This window comes from Labeo rohita, unplaced genomic scaffold (genome assembly GCF_022985175.1).
Source record: "Labeo rohita strain BAU-BD-2019 unplaced genomic scaffold, IGBB_LRoh.1.0 scaffold_102, whole genome shotgun sequence".
In the NCBI taxonomy this organism is placed as follows: Eukaryota; Metazoa; Chordata; class Actinopteri; order Cypriniformes; family Cyprinidae; genus Labeo; species Labeo rohita.
In genome coordinates, this window is record NW_026127142.1 from 241,770 (window position 1) to 259,949 (window position 18,180).

The window sequence follows — 18,180 nt, forward strand, 5'->3', positions numbered from 1 at the left end:
GACCCCCACCTCTAAATCGATCCCACTCCAGGGTACAGGCCTCGGTGTAACGCTCATTCCTTCGACGATAAACACGAATCCGACCATCACCCCTGGTGAGACAAAACCGTGACTCATCAGTGAAGAGCACTTTTTGCCATTCCTGTCTGGTCCAGCGAAGGTGGGTTTGTGCCCATAGGCGGCGTTGTTGCTGGTGATGTCTGGTAAGGACCTGCCTTACAACAGGCCTACAAGCCCTCAGTCCAGCCTCTCTCAGCCTATTGCGGACAGTCTGAGCACTGATGGAGGGATTGTGTGTTCCTGGTGTGACTCGGGCAGTTGTTGTGGCCATCCTGTACCTGTCACCCAGGTGTGATATTCGGATGTACCGATCCTGTGCAGGTGTTGTTACACGTGGTCTTCCACTGCGAGGATGATCAGCTGTCCTTCCTGTCTCCCTATAGCGCTGTCTTAGGCGTCTCACAGTGCGGACATGGCAATTTATTGCCCTAGCCACATCAGCAGTCCTCATGCCTCCCTGCAGCATGCCTAATGCACATTCACGCAGATGAGCAGGGACCCTGGGCATCTTTCTTTGGGTGTTTTTCACAGTCGGTAGACAAGTCTCTTTAGTGTCCTGCGTTTTTAGAACTGTGACATTAAATGCCTACTTTCTGTAAGCTGTTAAGGTCTTAACGACCATTCCACAGGTGCATGTTAATTAATTGATTATGGTTAATTGAACATGCATGGAAAACATTGTTTAAACCCTTTACAATGAAGATCTGTAAAGTTATTTGGATTTTTACAACATTATTGTTGAAATACACAGTCCTGAAAAAGGGACGTTTCTTTTTTTGCTGAGTTTAGTAACTGAGTTAGTAACAGAGTTACATCATTATAAAAGTAACTAATTACCAGGGAAAGTAACTGTTGTGTTGCTTTTAAAAAAAAAACAAAAAAGGAAATATATTAACTTGGATGACCCCAATATTAAATATGTTAAATGAATGAAATTTTAATGAAATTAATTACATTTTTAGTTTACTCACCAGACTAATATTAAATATCTGATATAATATTATAATTATAATTAGCATTCAACTTTAGCCATTAGAACTTTAGTAATTAGAATAAGCATGTATGAATGCATGTTTGTCATGTTGACTGAACTTAGGACTGGTGCTGATATTGTTTGTAATTTAGTGTTTCTATGAACGTCTTGTTACTACCACAAATTCTACTATTAATAACAATATTAAACACACTAAGGTTTAATGAGCAGCTGGGTTCATGAATATTAATCGCGTTGTCTGCGTTCGCTCTAACTGATTTGCTGTAATCAAAACAGGGACGATAATAGGTGAGCGCCAGCCAATGAGATTGCTGTTTGCACATTAGTTCCGCCTACTACCGGAGAAACCAGCAGTTCTTAAAAGCTGAAGTATTCCAAAGGAGCTCCGTTGTTTTGAGAGGAAAATACAACAAAGAATATCGTTTACATGTAGCGCGTCAATTCTGCATGGTATGAGACTCTGTCGCTCTGTATCTTTCTTTGCGTGTGTGTGAGACAAAGCGACAGCGAGTCGTGTGCCTTCACACTAGAGTTTACAGCTCGTCAAATACATTCAGATGAACTGAAAAATAAAATTATAATAATATTATAATAAATGATAGTAACGCCGTATTTTATTGGCAGTAATGGTAACGGCGTTGTAACGAAGGAAACAGTAATTCGTTTGATTACTCGTTACTGAAAAAATAACGCAGTTAGTAATGCTGTTTATTTATAACGCCATTATTCCCATCACTGGATACTTGTCATGTAAATCAATGAGTTCTTTATAACAGTAGAGCAGATGCCGGCATAAAATGATCTAAATATCAGTGGTCACTCTCGTATCTCTAATAATATGTCTTGGTAAGATGAGATTGAAGTGATCCAAACATATAATGCAATGCAGTCTAATGATTGAGAGATGAAAAAATAACTCAAAAGATGTGAGATGTTTTGGAGGCTCGGGAAGATCATTCAAAGTAAAGCTTCTGGAAACAAACATTCCTAAAAACATCTTGATGATCAGACTTGGAAAAAAAAAAAGATTCATGGAGAATCAAGTAAAGCCAAGCTGCTTCAGTCCAGTAAGTGTTCATCTGGAAATATGACTGCAGTAATTCTGGTGATAATTCTTACACGTGAAGCTAATAAACTATTAATCAGATAACAGAAGGCATGGAGAAGATTTTGTGAAACAGGTTTTTTTTAATGAATGTGTTGATCATTTAGATGCCTTATAAATTCATGATCACATATTAGGGATGTGACGAGATCTCGTGATGATATCCCCCCAAAACATGCTGCAGTGTTTACATCAGAGCTGCACGATTAATCCTTAAAAGATCTCGATTCAAACACCCATGTGATCTTATTCCTGAATGACAACGATTTATCTATGTCTATTAGGACTGTTTCACATCGCGAGTGTCGGTGGAGCGTGAGCAGCACGTTTTGTAGCTGCCCATGTTAATGAATCAGAGGGTCGCCATCATTACGCTTCTGATGTGAACGCTGTCATTCACTGATATGGGCGGCGACAAAACGCTCTGCTCGCGCTCCACTGACGCTTAAGACGTGAAACAGGTGTTAAACGCATTGAAACCTACATTCATACTGCTGCTGATCCAGAAACAGCAACAAACAGTGTTTTCAACCACATTATAATCATTATTTCTGTGTTACAGACCTTTAGACAACAGAAGTACTGGGATAAAAGTTTATAGTTTGGGTATAAACACTTATTGTCTACAGTAGCGATCAAAACGAAAGTATCTTAACACTTGTATGTATAGTAACGCTGAACCTCTTCCGCCAGGAGGTGGCGACAACTGCCGTTTAAAAAAAGTATGTCATTGAATCATTCATTCAGGAGATTTCAATAGTGAAAAAAGTCTTAATGAATTGAGACACTGAGTCCTTCATTTAATTAATTTTTTTTTTTTTTTTTTTTTAATTTTGTTTAAATGAATATATGTTTTTAAAAGACTTAAGCAATGAACAGTTTGTCAGAACCACTAGTAAATTACCTTATTTTGTTTACTTTTCTAATCTTTTTTTTTTTTTTTTTTTTTTTACTGTGAGAGAATCCTGGTCTCCAATTTATTAAAAATCCAGAATCGTGCAGCTCTTGTTTAAATGTTGTTTATTACTGCATATAATGCATTAAAATGTAAGTTTCATTTTATAAAGTTCAAAATGCACCTCCATTTTTTTTTTTTTTTTTTTTGTACTTTGTCTTTTTCAGTTGAATAAGAATATTTTCCCTATATATTTCATCATTGAGGATTTCTTTAAAAAAAGTTTCAAAAATCAGTCTCGTGTCTCGTCACACCCCATCACATACGATACAGTAGCTTAATAGGGTCTGCGTCCAGTTATTCTGCTTGCAGTATGTATTTTCTTTTCTCTTTTAATAGTGCTTCTGAATGTTCTTAATAGTTTGATCGCAGTTTGTCAGAAGACGCACATTGTTGTTCTCAGTGAATGAGTTGAACCAGGTGTGGTAAATAAGGGAGGCTGTTGCTGTCAAGTGCTCTCAATAGTGGTGTAGTAGTGTATGTCTTGAGAACATTGTCTTTTTAGTGTGTAATGCACAGGGGTCAAACTCAGTTTAGTGGAAAAAAGTTTTGAATGAATGTTGATGAAAATTCTTTGAAATTTCAAATTATCCATTAACCACACACACACACAAAAATTAATGCAAAGTATACACAAATTTATAAGAACATGTAATCTAATAATTGCCAGTATATTAACCCCATTGGAATATAGGAAATTCAGTAAAAATTTCCTTTTAATTTATAATTCATGATTGCTCAAAAACATTCAACATTTTTGAAACATATTTCAAAAACAAAACTACATAAATATTACTTATAATAGTGTAAGTAATGTTTATTTTTATATGTTTATAAAAGTTTGTTGATGCTAATATGACTTCATATAAAAAAAGTATTTTTGACATCTAACAGTACTTCACCCCGGGTCAAAAATGACCTGAACACGAAACGAGAAACATTTTCTTTTTAAATGGTTATATCTCTTAAAAATATTGTTTAAAAAAAAAAAAAAAGAGAGAGAGAAGCAAAAACAACACACAAAAAAGTTGTATTTTGAGGGTCTAGTTTAGTTTAGTTTTTTAGGGAATGTTTATATATCTCTTCTGGGTCAAAACTGACCTGAATGCATTAGTAATAGAAGTAATAGTGGCAGCTGACGTGTGTGTGTGTGTGTGTGTGTGTTTGTATGTAATTTAGGCTGAAATCATGTATTTTGCAGTTGTTTGGGCAGAGAGAGGAAAGAGAGAGTTTTCTGTCCAGATGCATGCGTGTGCGTGAGTGTTGCGGCGTCTTACAGCGTTACAAGTGCTCTTATCAGCAGTATTGTTCGGCGTGTTCTTCTATGGCCTGTATCTGTCAGCGGCTGATATTAATAGTGCACTAGTGATGTATGAGCTCTGCTGAACACATGTACTGTAGTGCAGGACGGACGCACCTGAGATCCACCATCCTTCATCAAACACCTCAGAGCCATTTAATCAGCTGTTTAGTGTTCAATGTGTGGATCACGAGACCATGAGAGTCGAGTCAGTCTCAAAACAAGCAGCAAACTCTCTAGTTTCAAGCAAACTGTCTAGTTTTGAGCCATTTATTTATCCAGAAACATTCACTGATGCCTCTCAAATAAGTTGTGTTTAAATGCCAAACCTTGTATCCAAAACCATTAAAAACAATTATGGTATCAATTATCTGAGGTGATAGTGTTTCAGCAGTATTGATGTTGTGTTTGTGCCGCATGTGGACGTTGCTTTCATGTTTGCGTGCTAATGAAATGTGTTCCTGGTGCAGGTAATGTTCATGAGGAGTGTGCAAATGAGATTACCGTTTGATTTTACATTTGCAGAAGGAAATGTGACCCCATTATGCTAAAGATGCAGAAATAAATGTGTCTAGGCTTGTTGTCTATAATAAATATTGTTCATAATGAATACCACTATAGTTTGTTTCTTTACAGTTGTATTTTTCATTTTTCAATTTTTATTTACCAGTTTTCTAAATTTTTCAGAATGTAATAAGACAATGTGACAGACCTTATAGTCAGGTGTGATTTATGGTAATTGATCATGAAAATGATTGACAGTGAATTTGCACATGTATCTGAAGTACAGCGGATACTAGCGGAGGTTATTCTCAGTATGAAGGTGCTTTGTGAAGCACTTCAGACAAACTCATACACATGTAGGTGCTTTGGCAGATGTGTGTGCTGTTTAATGTGATTGAAAAATGTTTTTTCCCAGTGCAAACTTACAGTCTGTAATTCAGACGAACGCTGGCACATACGTGCACATCAAACAGACGGCGCATGATAAATCTGACTTTGCCATGTTAAATATGTGTTTTGTTGGGTGTTAAAATGACGCATGTGTGTTGATGAGAGCAGTAAATGTGAAGTGACTCGTACAAATGTAGTCATAATTTACAGTGAATGTGTGTGTAAATGATTGTGTATGTTTAATTTGTGCCTTTGTTTTACTTTATTACAGTGGCAGTGTTTCAAACCCTTTATTGCACATAATATATGGCATAGGTCTACATCGGTTCCTTCTTTGGTATATATGTGTGTTTTGTAAGATCCTAGTAGGCGTCTTCAGTCAGCATTAGTTTTAACACAGGTTTTATCTTCGTCTGTGATATGTCAGACGTGATCTGTGTACAGAAGCAGTGTTGTGTAGAATCTGTTGCTTTAAAGCACGTTTAGCATGTTATTTAATCGATTGAAGTGCGCGCCGGCTTTGAACTCGTCCGCCCCTGATTTAGAGCGTCGTCTTTCATCGGCGTTGCGTTAAGAGCAGTTGTGCAGTCGGAGACATTAAGCCGTGTGCGGTAATGGCCTGACCCGAATCGAGACGAGGTCCGTGAATGGCAACTCGCAGCTTTCTCACAAAGCGTAATAGACGCAGTCGCCATTAGAGCTGTCATTTGGCAAACGCCGCATCTCTCTCGACTGTATCATCATGTGCCCGTCCCGCCGGCGTTACGCGTAAAAGCCCTTCGCGCTCGCTCTTACAACCTCTTAGCATTTTATCCTCACTTTCCGTGCCCCTCTCTCCTGGCCTTTCGCTATGGAAATGTTCCTGACTGAATTTCCGTGATGTGCGTGTTAAAGGAACCGCGTCCGTGCCTTTTCTGCACTTTTTCCTCCGTCGTCCATTAGAGACATTCATTTCCCGTCTCTATATGAAGCGTCTGACACCAGGCATTTGTAGAGCTCTTCCTCTGACGCGGCGGGTGGCCGTATCCATCCACCTCTGAGTGCAGGTTTAACGCCATTAGCGGCTCACCCATCAGTCTTTCTTGTCTTTGAATGCTCGAGGTATCTAGAGCCATCCATCAATGCAGCGGGTCACCGAGTCAATTAAGTTTCCACAACATTACAGTTTCGCTTTGCGGAAAAGAGAGTTTTGCGCGGTTCGCCGGCTCAGTTCTCCAACAAAGTTGGAAGTCTGTGATATTCTGCATAGTGTTTTCAGATTCGTGAAATTAGCAACCGCGCGCTTTAACCGAATGTTCGGCGTTCCCCCGAGTGGAAAGCGTGTCCCGTTTCTCCCCGGCGAGCCGTGTGATTCTCCGGGTCCCGTCAGATCCAGGTAGAGGTCGACGCGTTGACCTAATTAGAGCATGCGCCTGCAGAACGCCGGATCGTCCCGCGGTGCCCTTCATGTGTTGGTGTGGGTTGTGATTGTACTGCGGTGGCACTGAGATGATTCTCTTTCTTTAATTGCTGCAGGCGTCTCTCCAGTCATTGAAGTGACATTTCTTTTTCTGTAGTGTGGTTTTCTGCAGATAGTTGCAGGTGAATGAGAGCTGCTGGCTCAGTGATGCCCGTAAAACGCCGTTAGCTCATCGTGCTGGTTTCCCATCAAAGGTCAATCACGTTGAGAATATTTTTGTTCTATGTGGGTCGCTCCATCTCAAATGTTTCAGAAATGGTGAAGTTGGTTGCTTGTGCTTTTAAGACTCCTAGGAAGTTATTAGTTCCTGCAGCGACACATCTGAGATGGAACGACCCATGCTGTTTAATTTCTAGACAGCAGCACACTAGCAAGTGCGCCTGGGATTCGTAATGTGAGTTTTTACCTCGATTAAAAGGTACAGACTAGTCCTGGAATGATGCTAGATCGAAGAAATGCTATTTATGATGTAATTTAGAGTCGAGTCAGCTTTATTTCTATAGCGCTTTATACAGTACAGATTGTGTCAAAGCAGCTTCACAGAAATAAACATGAAAATAACAGAATCCGTTATGGAGACATTACAGCAGCTCTAAAAGACAATAGAGTCATTATTCAGATCAATTCAGTTCGGTTCACATAGGGCCGCATGATAAATCGTATTTTAATTGTGATCATGATTTCTGCTGCTCTTGATTTATTAAGCATAATCGTGTGCGATATTTGCCTGCTGGTTATTTATCCTGAAAACGTTCCATTTTCATTTGGCATTTGATTTTTACACTGTGTTAGATGCCTTTGTAGGAAGCAGTTTGTGAAAATAAAGAGCTGGGACGACTCCCAAACAAGTCAAGACAAGGAAACACTTATGAAGGGCTGAAGCATTAATATAGAATCCAACTACATCATCAGATTGTGCTTTATGTCCATCAAAGATGGCAAAAGTACACACATCCTTCACTCAAGTACAAGTACAGATACTCGTGTTTAAAAATACTCTGGTAAAAGTAGAAACTTTTTGCTCAAGTTAAAGTAAAGAAGTATGAGCTCTGACATGTACTCAAGTAAAAAGTACCCATTACTACTGCCTGTTTTAGTGTCACGCTGTGGACCTCAAGTCATATTGACACATTAATACAAAATAGTTTACATATAAAATTTTGTTAGCTAATGAAAGTATCAAGTCTGAATAACCACCATGTAGAACAGGGCAGGACTGCGACAAAATTTGAGGCCGGTGAAATCTCACACTCATCCAGGCCGTCCCATACACCCACAACACATTCTGAATCCACCTATTTTTTGTATGACCATTACATTTAAAAAGGTTTAAAACCTAATAAACCTAATAATTAAACAAAATAATTAAAGGTTCTCTTTTGAACTGCACCTTCATTTCCATTTTCCTTTTCAGTCTCTTTAGTTTTCATGATCTCTCTCTGCATCTCACTTTGTGTGTTTAATTTTTTTCCACTAATTTTCAATAATTTTGTACCTGTCTCTTTTCCCATCAGCCATTTACTGTTATGAGCAGAACTGTCTCCACCTTCTTGCAAAACAACCACCTCATTATATTCTGTTTGCAATAACAACTTTATTTTAGTTCAATTTAAAATATCACGTTATGACCATGTGTTGTTTTATCATAAAATTACTTAAATACTATAAATTTAGTAAAACTATATTCTCTGAATTGCCTAAATGCCAAAAATAGTACAATAATAATTACATTGACAATATCTTTACATAAAAATTCTTATTCTGAACATGTTCTTGCTTTATCATGAGTTGTATTTTTCTCTTATCAAAATTAACCATGTTTTTGGTCGATTGATTACAGTCTGTTTTAATTCACAACCATAGTTTTGCTACAAATTTCATGGTTAGACTGTGGTTAGTGCAGCAAAACCATGGTTCATTTGTGGTCACCATGGTTTAACTACAGTTTTCGTAAGGGTTGTGTTATTATCTGCTCTAGCTCCCTCTAAATGTATTATGAAATGATCTCTTATAACATTTGTTTGCTAAATTACTACTGTAACTTTACAGTAGATAATAGTGATGTCCTTTTGCATACAGTATTTGGAGTAATTATTTAGTTTAGTTTAGTTTAGTTCACAGTATCATTAATCCTCTGGCTGTTGCTAGCACTTATAAGTAAACAAAGACAAAACTACAGTAGCCGATTTACTGATGAAACTGACCTGCACTTGAAGTCCTGGTCAATAGTTTTGCCTCTCAGATCCACTCCATTCTCGAGTCTCACGCACTGATTACTCTGATAGAAATCGTTTGGCGGAGACACAGAGCGCATGCGAGCCGAATAGCGTTGCCGGTACAGACGAACCGATTCGTGATTTAGAGATTTGTAACCGAATGGTGATCCACAAAATGCAGATTAAAACTAAAGTAATGAGCCTGGTTTGAAAATGTAAGAAAAATAAATAGTGAAGTAATGATACCAGAAAAATCTACTTAAGTACAGTAACAAAGTACTTCCCATCACTGAAGTCCATCAGGTTCCAAATTATTAAAAAAAAAAAAAAAATCAAATAATCTAATTAATTTACTGCATTATACAGAAATTGGCATAACTACATGATTTTAAACTTTTATTTTTTTTTATTTTTTACCAGAAAAATGAATTATATACCCTTAACGGTTGAAGCATCTTATGTTTTGTGGCGTTTCCGTGCTGGTTTTGAGTTTGTGTAGATTCTGTGTGATGGAGGTAAATGTGAAGAGCGCTGAGAGTGCTGCACTCATGCAGCGAGTGTTGAACTTCATGAATGATTCTCTGGAGCTTCTCCTGGCGTGACGTTAGTTTGACATATTGCAGGTGTGACAGGCAGCAGAGGTTGGTCATTTGTGTTAGGCTAACAGGTTAGTCTTCAACATGATTGTCATACTGTTAGTTTGTCAGCACTGTTAGGCCTGCTGTAGTTTCACTCCATAAGAAAAGTGTCATTGATTTTCCCCAACAACCAAAAGTTCATTTTAACCACAAACTGTCTAGCTGTTGATGTGTCCTGCCATCAGTGGGATGTAATTGCATCTCATCACTGATGTTCTGCGTTTTCATGAAACTAAACTGAGCGTGTGTTATTTGAGCAGGATCTCTATAAATCTTCATCCGTGTCACTGGTGTAATAGAGGAGATGCTGGAACACATGTCAAACTGGAACGTCCTTCATTCACAAACTTCTGCACATCTCAGTTTTATAAATAATTCAGCTAATTTCATCATTATTCCAGGTTTTTGCTCAGTTTAAAGGGTTACTTTATGCTGAAATGATCAGCATGTCAGCATTTCCTCACCTTGGGCCCTGTGAGACCTGTTTTATTTTTTTCCCAAATTTTGTTTTTTTCCCGTTTTTAATTTTTCTCAACTCCTTTTTAATGGTTAAATTTAATTTTATTAATCAAGGAGCATGTCTAATTAATTAAAATCAGGAAACTTATACAGTTTCATGATTTTAATTGAATGTTTTACTTTTTCTCACCATATGTTTTATTGTTATCAAATTCTGTTTTAGCATGTCTAATTATTTGAATGCATGCTATTCAAATTTGTTCTTAAAATAACCTTATAAAGGTTTTTTTACCCTCAGAAATTCTGTGTTGTGTATTTAAAATGTTCTGATTATCAAATGAAGGCATAAAACTTTCATAAATTTCATTTATCTTTTAATCATTGAAAATTAAGCAAACTTTTTTTTTTGGCAAACAAAGGGTAAATTACTATTAAAATTAGAGATCGACCGATATTGGATTTTACTGATAACTATAATTAACTGACCGATTAACTGACCGATACATTTTAAAATAACTACTAAACGGAAAATAAATAGTGCTCTACTTAAAACAAAAACAAAAGTAGCCTACTGAACCATACTTTGTAAATGAATACAAATATTAATATTAATTAATATTAGTTAGTTAGTTCATTGTTCATTAATATTAACAAATGCAACTAAAATATGTAAAATATATCAGTGAGGTGTTTAAATTAACACACTCAAGGAACAATACTTCTATTCTACAACTTTTATTAATCTTAATGTTACAAATGGACTCATATTGTAAAGTGTCACCATTACATCAACAGTCGAGCTGAAGATGGCCATCTTTAAATATCTACACAAACGCCATAGTATTAAAATTACATACATATGGATATTGTGTACTTTCACAATTTAACTGCTTCTATTCTAGAACATTTGTGGTTATCTGGTCAAAATATTAAAATATGTTAGTCACACAACGGGTAAAAGAGCAGCGTCGCGTCTAGAAGAACTCGCAGCTATCCGCTATCACACACACCGGACGCGTCGCGTTCAATTCAAGCAGCGTCTACAAGACTTTATTTGATCACCAAACGGGCAAAAGTATACTGCTGTCCTTTCCGCCAATCAACTATCAGTGCCGGTTAATTGGCAAAACCGATACATCGGTCGACCTCTAATTAAAATTAAAATTGAATTAAGAAGTGTGTGATTATACCCTAAAAAATAATGTTTGTTTCATTTTGGGGGTTTTTGAGCTTCCGTCTGTACCGTATTTGATCATTCCAAAAAAAAACAAACAAAAAAAAACAAACCCATATTTTACATCTTTTCATAATATAAAGCAATCATGTCTCCCAAGAAGACTTGGATTAAACCACTTCATTCATATGGATTTGTTTTATGATGCCTTAATGACTTTTTCAGGCTGTGAAAGTTTTGGTTGCATGGACTATCAATGGAGGGTCAGAAACCTGTCAGGATTTTATTAAAAATATCTTCGTTGAACCAAAGTCTTATGTAAATGATGACAGAACACTCATTTCTGGGCAAACCAATCCATTCCGCATGCTTTTTTTTTCTCATCACAGTTAGTACAGAAGACGCAAAAAAATGTTAAATAAATCCCTAAATTAAGTTTGTTCAAAGCAGTTTATTGCTTAATTCATATGGATTCGTTTTACAACACTTTATGACCTTTTTGTATTGTCAAAGTTTTGGATGCATGGACTTCCTCACAGGTTTCATTCAAAACAGCTTCTTTGAACCGAAGGTCTCATGGGTTTGATGATAATCATTTTTGGGTGAACAAACCCTTTAAATCCATTCCACATGCATTTTCCCCCCCAGAGTTGTTGCTGGAGATGCAAAAAAAAAGTCCATAGATTGAGTCATGAGACAGCGGTACGTTCAACAAGTCCGGTGTATATACGGTACGCTGGCTCTTGAACTCCTGAGCGTCGTGACGAGTCGGCCACATGAAAGGAAGCAGAATTAGCCCAGGTAGAGCGGCAGTCGAACATTTCCTGGGCCGTAATTGCCGCGTGACCCGAGGACAGGCGCGGGAAGGATCCGTGTGGCAGTAAGTGCGCATTAGGCGTCAGTTCGGCAGCCGCTTCCCGTCCCCACCTGTCCCGCGCTACAGAAGCAGCATGTCACGGTGAAGAGGAACACTGTCGCTGCTCGCTGACACATCCTAAACCAGAGCGGCATCTTTCCCCCGCTCTAATGAGGATGGAACAGTGTCCGCGCGGCGCTGTCACGTACCTCAGCACACGCCGAAGGCTCCTCTCCCGCTCGGCCTCCGGGGACCTCATTAGGCTTTTTTTCCACCGTCTCCGTGCAGGAATCACATCGTCCTTAGGGAAAAATGTAAATAAACGCGTTTGTCACTTAGCTCCCTCCCATTTTGCTTTTTCCAGGAAGAAAAATTGCATTGCGAGGCTTAATTAGTAAGCGCTGCCATTATGCGTTCTTTATTATGTAAATGAAGCGGCCGAGCACTTGGAACTGTTGTCTCGCAAGCTTTGTGCCAGGTGTTTTCTGGCTGAATGCTGCCGGTGCTTTTTTCATCCTCGCCGCAAAAGAAAAAGACAACTGTACTGTGAAATCGTGGGACGAGCTATAATTATTTGACAGATGATTTTCTTTTTTTCCCCTCCCCTGCGATCCGCGGCTTGAGTGACGCAGCTACTTTGATTTCCTTTGTTGCGGCCGAGCTCCGGTTTTGCCGAACAGCCGTGCCTCGATTCTCCGGGATTCTCGCGTCTCCCCCTCGTCCCGAGAACTTGATACCCGGAAATCCTGGAGTTGGAGAGGTAACGCCTGGAACGGGGCGGGCGCGTCTCCCTGGGGGTTAGCGCTTGATTAATATTGAAAATCTATAAGTCTCGGCCCTAAGCGGCAGGTGATGGCGGCTTTATGAGAGGAAATGTGGAATGTTAATCTTGCCCACCTGCTCCCGCCGTCCTCACGAGCGAGGGAAGATGATGAGGGAGATCTGGGAAGGATTATGGCTTGGAAATTGACAGTGACTGAGGAGGACGAGGCGGCCGTCCATCCTGGGCTTGACTTGATTTATTCTGAAGGAACTTTTCGCCGTCTCTCTTTGTCTGGCCTGAATCTTGAGTTCTCGGCCAATGGGATTCTCTACAGCATCACCTGTCCATTTTTTAGTGTTGAAAACAGTATGAGTACAATATCATTTAGATTTGGTTTAGATATGAGCCCTTCAGTTGTTCCAGTGATTCATGGATTTCAGCTAGAGTTTGATATTTGGCTGTCGTATTGGCATAGATGTTCCTCCACCTGTCACGTCCAAAATCTACTGACAGCACTGTTTTCAAGTCAAGTCAGCTTTATTTCTATAGTGCGTTGTGCAGTACAGATTGTGTTAAAGCAGCTGCACAGAGAAAATAACAGAAACTGTTCAGATTCAGATGTAAAGCAGCTCTAAAAGACAGTAGTGTCATTATTCAGACTAATTCTGTTCAGATTAATAACAATGTGAAGTTCATCAATTGAATTGAGTTCAATTCAGCTGTCTTCAAGTATGTTTTAGCAAAATATGAAAGTTAATATTGAGCAAAATAAGCATTTCCGCAGCGGTCACTGATGAAACTTTATTTTAATGATATTTAAGAAAACTGGTTAACATTATTCAGAGTACAGGGTGCTTAAAGTGCTTGAAGTAATTTAGCAAATTAAGTACTTGAAGGCCTGGAAAACCCTTGAAAATAGCTACATTTTTTGAAGAGGTCCTTAAATAGTGCTTGAGTTATTGAAAGACGATGTATCTATGAAATAATTGTTCAATTTTTTTCAATAAGCACATATCTCTTTACACAAAATTCACGTAATTCAAAAAACGTCATACCTTTTTTGCTTATTTCAGGTGATGTCAGAAAACAATCGAGCTAAGCCAGTAGCAGTACTGACAGTGTCATGTAAACATGTCTGAAGATGCGAAAAGAGGAACAGATGAACTGAATCAATTGAATCATTTACGCTGGAACCGCTCCGATCGATTCAAACTTGTGAATTTGATCATTCATTTCAAGCGATTCACTAGCAAAAACTGTTCAACAAATTTCAACATCACTTGTAATGGTTTACAAAAAGGATTCACAGTTTCGAAGCGCTCCGATCGGATCGGGTATCACGAATCGTTTGTTTCAGATCGGGAATTCAAATAGCGTAAAGTGAATCATTTGATTTAGATCAGAATGGGTATATGAATCATTTTGTGAATTGAATGATTAAAATTGAAATGATTCACAATAAGCAATTTAAAGTCCCGATCTAAATCAAATGATTCACGACCCGCGCTCCGAGTCCTGATCTGAAATGATGGTTCGCGAAGACTCCAGAGCGTAGATTGCAAATCATTTGATTCACTTTATTTTTTGCCTTTATATATATATATATATATATATATATATATATATATATATATATATATATATATATATATATATATATATATAATATATAATTTTTTTTTTTTTTTTTAAATAGAAGAAGTTTGATACGTGAGATCTCTGATTGTCCATGAAAATCAAAAAAGTAGTGTTTGGAAAGTCCTGGAATTTCATTGTACAGTGTCTGTATGAACCCGGATCACTGCGTGTGTTTCTAAAACAACAGCAAATTTGACATTTCCCTTTTCTGACCAACTTGCTTATCTCTCCATATTTTTCCTGTTTTGGAAAGTCATAGTAATGCTGTTGTGGATTTTTCTTTTGGTGCAAAAGTGATATTTGTTGTACTTTTCACTATAGACATTCTGAGAAAATGTGCTCAGGATTCATCTAGACCTACATATGCGCCATTGATCTCCTAATATCTGCACTGGACTCTTGATTAACTCCGTGATTAGTGACCATCAGTGTTGTGTTCTTCTTTTGTAAGCTGATCACTTCCTGTAGTCAAGGGCGATTAAGGAGGATCGTTTCCCGTCAGCGTGTGATGATGTTCTGAGCGTCTGACTGTGCGCAGGTGTTGCGCCGAGGCTGCTGCAGGTGCAGCGTTTCCCATTATCCTCTCTGGTGACGTTCCTCCTCTCTAACTGCCCAGTCGTGCAGGTTAATGTGTTGAGAAGCGTCCTGTTTAGTGACACCAGCCCTTGTCAGTCCGTAAGTCAGCGGCGCTCACGTGTTAAAGCGATGATGCCGCGGTGTTGGCTCGGGGTTCTTTGGGAAGGTCACGCCGCAGTTGTTGGCAGCAGCTCCACCCGTGCGCCCTGATGTGTTGACGCTTCTCGCCCACCCGCGCGCCGCTCGCACCTCCGCCTGTCAATCTGCCGCGGCACCTGAACACGGGTAATAAACTTGCGCGGCAGCTCAATGACACGCGTGTCAGTTTAGGTGGTGTTTTCGGCACCTCATTGTTCCTTTGAGCGATCGCAGAAACACGCGTCGCACGCTCGCCGCCGGAGCCGAAGACGCGTTTGGGAGAAATCAGCAAATATTAACATGTCACGGGTGATTTTAATGCGAGACTCGCGGCTGTTTGCTCACGTTCGTCAATAAAGCAGCTCGCGTGATGTTTCTCATCATCTTCTCATTATTAGGATATTATGTGCTCCTGCGTTATTACTCGTCGCAATCCCTGTTTTCTGAGGACTAATGTGAACTCTGAGGAGCTTCATTGAAAACTGATATTAGCCTAATTCTGCAGCTGCAGACGCGCTTGTGTCCGTCCGTCTGTCCGTCCCACACGGGAGGAAATCTTCATCTCGTCTCCTGGAGTAATAGTTCACACACACAATTGAAATAAATTGATTATGGGGTGAAAGATTTCCAGCGTGTCGTTTATCAGCGGGGCAATTATTCCAGAGCAGTGGAAGTGTAAAGATGTGAACCCAACTAGATGAGAATTTCTCTTTAATTACATGTAAATTACAGTTCTTCAGATGCCGGTGGACTGTTTTAGGGCCATTTTTACCTTCTTTAGTGCGTGTTTCTTACATTGTGTGCATCAATTATTTCCGTAGTTAAGGTTACAATTAAATGAACATCAACCATTCTGCTAGAATATGTGCTCGAATACGTTTGCCATCACAGGTTTGTTGTTTTTTGGGTTTAAACACTATTAATATTCAGTAGCATTATCGATTTAACTTAAGTTCATTGGATGAGAACAAAATATGAACTGAACTAAGCTACATAATGACACTACTGTCTTCTGCAGAGGTTGAAATTGAATTTGAACTTAAAATCGACACCATTATTGAACCGAATCGAATCAACATTGAACTGAACTATGACACGTTTGTCTTCTGTAGAGCTGCTTTATAGTTTAACATGAAGAATCAAATTTGCTTCATAACTGATTAAGTTTGTAACATCAATGCTGTTATTAAACTGAACTGAATCTGAATTGATCTGAATAATGACTGTTGTCTTCTGTAGAGCTGCTTTACAGCAGAAATTGATGAATTTTGCAAAATTAAGGTGAGACATTGCAGGTAAAAACTCTTTTTTTTTCATGCACCTGCACATTTTGGCCTTTTTGAAAATTTTTTTTTTTTTTTTTTTTTCTCTCCATGAAGTGTTTTTTTCAGACTAGTGGAAAGGAAACATTCAAAAGACACTGTTGAGTGTTTCTTTTATGGCGCTTTATCTATTTGTGTCAACAGATTTCAATTGCATTACATATTTTTAAAGGCCATTTTCCCTAATTGAGTTTTTTCTTCTCCACTTTAGCAGCCCTTACACACACCACACTTTACATTTTTATTCCTGTCTATGTCTTGAAGGTTTTTACAGAGGTATTTGTTCATATATAATTTGCTTGATTATACACAACATTTTGTTCCCCTAAAATTGTGAAAAATATATTGTTTTCTGTGTGTTTTTTTCTGAATTATGGAGTGACAAAATGAGATCCACAAAATTCTCTCACAGCATGTAAAAACATTTGACTTCATCCAGTGTTTAGATTTTTGTGTTAGAAATGTATGCAAATTAGTGCATATTTCATTAAATAATGCCTCGTTTGCATATTTAAAGCTAACATTTTAGAAAACTTGTAATACAAAAAATGTTTGCAATTATTAATGTAATCAATCAATTTTTTACGCTAATCACCTGCAACACTGTTATTTTCCAGTTTGTTAATGTGAATCTGCTTTGAATCAGTCTGCATTGTTCAGAGTGCTTTATAAATGCATGATTGTTTGTGGGATGTTGGCAGTATTTTAGAGCGTTTCGTCTGAAAACAGCTCCACATTCACCTCCTTTGTGCCCCGCTTAATTTAATCTGTTTAGTTGACATGGGACAGTCCGTACGGAAACGGACTGACTTTAATGGTTGACGTCGGGACCGTCCGTATGGAAACGAGCTTCTGGAACGTCGTAGCGATTAGAAGGATTGCATCCGAGTGAAAAGCGCCCTGCAATTATCGATTAAAGCCACTCGAAATAGCGCTCGCGTGTGACCCGTCTCCGCGGACCGGCGACCCGCCCCGCGCGCTGCGGGTGTATTTTTGGGGTTGGGGGTGAAGGTAAACCACCCACGTCTCCCCCCCGACTCCTCGGGCTGTGGCTGTTTGGCTAATGAAGAGCTCAATTTAGCCAGTGACGTGCCGCGAGCGCAGCCGCGCGATCTGACTGGCTGAGCGCTGCTGACATCACGCCGGCCAGCCGTTGATTTGCCGCTGTCTCTGAGGCTGCGGGCGAGAGTCTCAGCCATGGGCTCCGGCAGTTAGGCGCAGACGGAGGAGCTCTCGCTGCAGACCGAGCCACAGAGAGGAGGAGGAGAGGCGGAGGTGGAGGAGGAGGAGGAGGGGCGCTTTAGGGAGCGCAGCGGCGCATGCAGCCTCTGGTACTATGGAAACTAACCCTCTGACCGATGGAAATAATGACCGCCGACATGCGTCAGGTGAGTGCGGACAGGTAACGGCGAGCCGTGCGCCGCAGAGAGTTCGGCTGGTGAAAGTTTGCTCGAGGCCGCTCGTTTCAGAGAGGCGAACGTGTCGGGACGGAGATGGAGACGTGCTCCGGCGCGTTTGCGATCGGGTGAGGTGAGGACATTCGCGGGTCGCTGCCGCTGTGATTTATGATGAGCGTTCACCGTAATAGATGCTGTGAAGTGCACTTGATGAGTGGTGGTTTGTTGTATTTCAC

At 39.3% G+C, this 18,180-nt stretch overlaps 1 protein-coding gene across 8 annotated transcripts in view; it reads left to right on the forward strand.

Annotated features, from left to right (window-relative positions):
- The window catches only part of LOC127157236 (R3H domain-containing protein 1), a 58,098-nt gene that overhangs the window by 2,227 nt on the left and 37,691 nt on the right, over positions 1-18,180 (forward strand). The window contains exon 1 of one of the 8 annotated variants that reach the window (XM_051100475.1): positions 17,649-17,935. The exons of the other annotated variants lie outside the window; for them this stretch is intronic. The gene's annotated coding sequence lies outside the window, so the exon portion shown is untranslated. Of the gene's footprint in view, positions 1-17,648; positions 17,936-18,180 lie in introns of those variants that run through there. 8 annotated transcript variants of the gene reach the window in all.